Below are 3,941 nucleotides of genomic sequence, written 5' to 3' on the forward strand. Positions count from 1 at the left end.
TCATCTGCATATACAAGTTTTTCCTGAGAAAGCCAATAGTGAAAATATTTACCAAAGTGCTGATTGAGAGTGAAAAATCAGTATTCCCCATGGGTGTGGGGTAACGGGGATGGGAGACTCCCTTAGTTCTAATGATCAGAGAGGCTTGAAAGTGACCAGAAAAATTCATCCCCTCATTCATGGTAGTGGTTTTGCCACTGGATTCCCTTGGTATTTAGAATTAGTAGCTGCTTTTCCATGGTTCTTTTGGCCTACTTTGGTAAATCCAGGGCAGAACCAAAGTGTAAAGGGCGTAGTGTCATAAATCTGTTATGTTGGAGTTTTACCATGTGAATAACTATAAAGGCAGCAAGAGCCCTCTGTCCCAGCAGTGCCCTAAAGGTGCCAAATTGGTCCAGCAATAGGAAGGCAGAGGTGGGAGTCAGAGGAGCAGCGCACCCAGGAGGCAGCAGCCGGCGTTACCCTGGAAAGCGGGAGTGGAGAGTGAGGTGGAAGGAAAGCTGGGGAAGGGGAGCGTTGGTGAGGTGAGTGGTTCGTGGCTGAGCCAGGGCTGGGGCTGGCTTCAGCGATGGTGGCTGCATGGGGCCTGGCCGTTTGCAGTCTCTGAAGCAACACCCTCTGTACCCATGTGGAGTTAGTATAATGACTCATCCCCCAGGAGCTGTGATCAGCTACCTACCGGGTAACAGGAGAGCTCAGAGCAGCGTTCCCTGGGGCCTAGAAGACACCTGATGATGCTGACACTGTTCTCTTGCAACTAAAGAGGAGTAGAGCCCGAGAGCACGTTGCACCGATGGATGCGTAAATAGAAACCTTGCTGTTCTCGCGTTCACCAACCTGTTTCTCTTGGGTCTTCGCATGCAATGGTGCTCTTTTCTCTCCTGTTATCATCCCGTTATTGACACAGCAATGACTGTCACGAGGTGGGTTTAACTTCCACTTTAACCATAGCTTTCCTCATTGGTAAGATGGGAAGAGTGACTCCTGCCTGCATTCCTGGCTGTTTATTAGAAGTCTGATGATGGGGGCCGGCGCCGTGGCTCACTTGGCTAATCCTCCGCCTGTGGCGCTGGTTCTAGTCCCGGCTGCTCCACTTCCAGTCCAGCTCTCTGCTGTGACCTGGGAAGGCAGTGGAGGATGGCCCAAGTGCTTGGGCCCCTGCACCCACATGGGAGACCAGGAGAAGCACCTGGCTCCTGGTGGCTTCGAATTGGCGCAGCTCCGGCCGTAGTGGCCGTTTAGGGGGTGAACCAATGGAGGGAAGACCTTTCTCTCTGTCTCTCTCACTGTCTAACTCAACCTGTCAAATAAGTAAAAAAAAAAAAAAAAAAAAAAAAAAAGTCTGATGATAAATGTTGTTATCAGATAGTACTTCTCAAACTTGAGTATACACGCTGGTCACCCCAGGATCTTTTTACTGTTGTAAATAAAGCTGGGCACAAGTTGAAGGCAATGAACTTCAGTGGCTGCTGCACTAGGAGGGGGAGTCCTTGGCTTAGAACTCAGGTCAGCTCCTATCACTGCAGAGGTGACTGGGAATTTTAGAAGAAGAAAGCTGGCTTAAGGAGAGGGAACAAGGCTGGAGGAGTCAGGGAAGTGGAAAAGTACAAGAAGCAGGGGGCGGGGGACTGGTGGATGTGTTAGGCTGTCTGCAGCTCATGACAGCACAAGCTTATGAAAGTCAGGCTTCGGGGCTCCCACAGAGCCCACAGGAGTCAGCCCTGGCTTTCTGATTGCATTTCCAAGGGATGGCTACCAGGTCCTTGAGAAAGACACTCCTAGGGAGGAGATGCATATATGTGTATATCTCAAGGGCACAGAGGAAGGATTTAGAGTTGTAAATTTTGTAAAGTAAATGCTCTTAAAAAAAATGGAGAGAAGCCTGCGGTCAGGTGTTGGCTGGAACAAGCAGTAAGTTCTCTTGGCAGCCTTCAGTTTCCCTAGGCAGGAACTCAAGGAGGGCTAGATCACCCCAGGGACGTAGCCTTGAGCTTCTAGAAACTGCTGGTGTTTGTTCAAGCCTCCTAGCGTGATGGTGGACAGAATTGCAGCTCTCTCAAGATGCCAGGACAGCTGGGAGCAGAGGGACAGAGAGCTGAGTCAATACATTTATTCTGTCCTCAGGTGATCTTGCTCCAAGGGTCACTCTGAGAAGCATGATATAAATCAAAGTTATTAATCTCTGTGAGCTTTGGGTTTGAAGCTTCAGGTTTTTTAGCAAGTGTGAGTTGGTTCCCTTTTGAGTTATTTCATAAACTAAGACTCTGTAATGCAAACTACCCAAGAGGATGAATAAGAGACAGTGTCCTTACTGTAATGCCGGTGGTTCTCAATCTTGACTACACAGCTGAGTCACCTGGAGAGGTTTACAAAATTTCTGACTGGGGCCAGTGCTGTGGTGCAGCGGGTTAATGCCCTGGCCTGAAGCACCAGCATCCCATATGGGTGCCAGTTCAAGACCCGGCTGTTCCACTTCCGATCCAGCTCTCTGCTATGACCTGGGAAAGCAGTAGAAGATGGCCCAAGTCCTTGGGCCCCTGCACCAGTGTGGGAGACCGGTGCTTCTGGCTTCAGAATGGCGCAGCTTCAGCCATTGTGGCCAATTGAGGAGTAAGCCAGCAGATGGAAGACCTATCTCTCTCTCTCTCTCTCTCTCTCTCTCTCTGAGTAACTCTAACATTCAAATAAATAAATAAATCTTTAAAAACAAACAAAACAAAAAAACCTTCTGACATCCAGGCCCATTAAATCAGTACCTCTAGGACAGGATCCAGGCAAGAATATTGCCCTGGCTATTGTGGGCATTTGGGGAATGAAGTAGCAGATAGAATGTTTCTCTCTCTCTCTCTCTCTCTCTGCCTTTCAAATAAAAATAAACTTAAAAAATGTTTAAGTCTTTGGCAAGGGTCAGGGATGGTGTGGCTTGGCGGGGGAGGGGGACCCTAGATGGAGCTGAACCTCCAAGATGGGGATTAGGATAGTAAACAGTAGCTATGGGAGGATGCGGAGGATTCTGGGATGTTTTGTTTACCTAATTCTGTGGTCTCTCCCCTAATATACTGATTTCTCCAGAGCTGTGCCTGTGTCTACTTTTTCTCTTCCCAGAGGAGAGCATGGGGGGACGGGGAAAAGGGACGATGGGCTGTGGGGAAGAGACTGCAGGTGCTCGTCAATCAGAGGGAAGAGTCTAAACTCCGCCCCCAGCCCTGGCAGCCTTCCCTTCTCCGTTCTGGGTTGTCAGTGCCCCATGGGGCAAGCAGACAGATGCGTATTTGTGAGTTTATATTGGTGACAGGGAAGGAAAAGTTGACTTGTTTTGGTTTAACCCCTCAAATCCTTTTTAGGTTTCAAGGAGAAGAGTTTGTGATTTTTTTTTTTTTATTATTATTATTCCTAACTAAATTATCATAGTGGCTGCTACGGCCAGTGCACCGCACCGATCCGAAGCCAGGAGCCAGGTGCTTCCTCCCGGTCTCCCATGCGGGTGCAGGGGCCCAAACACATGGGTTTTGTGTTTGGAAAAAAAACTGCACCGATCCGAAGCCAGGAGCCAGGTGCTTCCTCCCGGTCTCCCATGCGGGTGCAGGGGCCCAAACACATGGGTCATCCTCCACTGCCTTCCCGGGCCACAGCAGTGAGCTGGACTAGAAGAGGAGCAACTGGGACAGAATCTGGCGCCCCAACCAGGACTAGAACCCAGGGCACCGGCGTCGCAGGTGGAGGATTAGCCAAGTGAGCCACGGCGCTGGCCAAGGGGCATGATCCTTTCAGGAACGTGCTCCTTCCCAGGTGTACCTGGCCACCTTTCTGCGTGATACAGTGATGGTCAGGGCCAACCCAACACACTAGCTAGGAGCAGGAGTTGGTCAAGGCCCCGAGAGCGATGGAGTATCCATAGCACTTTGGTTCAGGGTGGCCAGGAAGGGCCGTCGCACAGATGA

This window comes from Oryctolagus cuniculus, chromosome 15, assembly GCF_051225735.1.
Source record: "Oryctolagus cuniculus isolate XC-2025 breed Fujian yellow rabbit chromosome 15, ASM5122573v1, whole genome shotgun sequence".
NCBI classification, from domain to species: Eukaryota; Metazoa; Chordata; class Mammalia; order Lagomorpha; family Leporidae; genus Oryctolagus; species Oryctolagus cuniculus.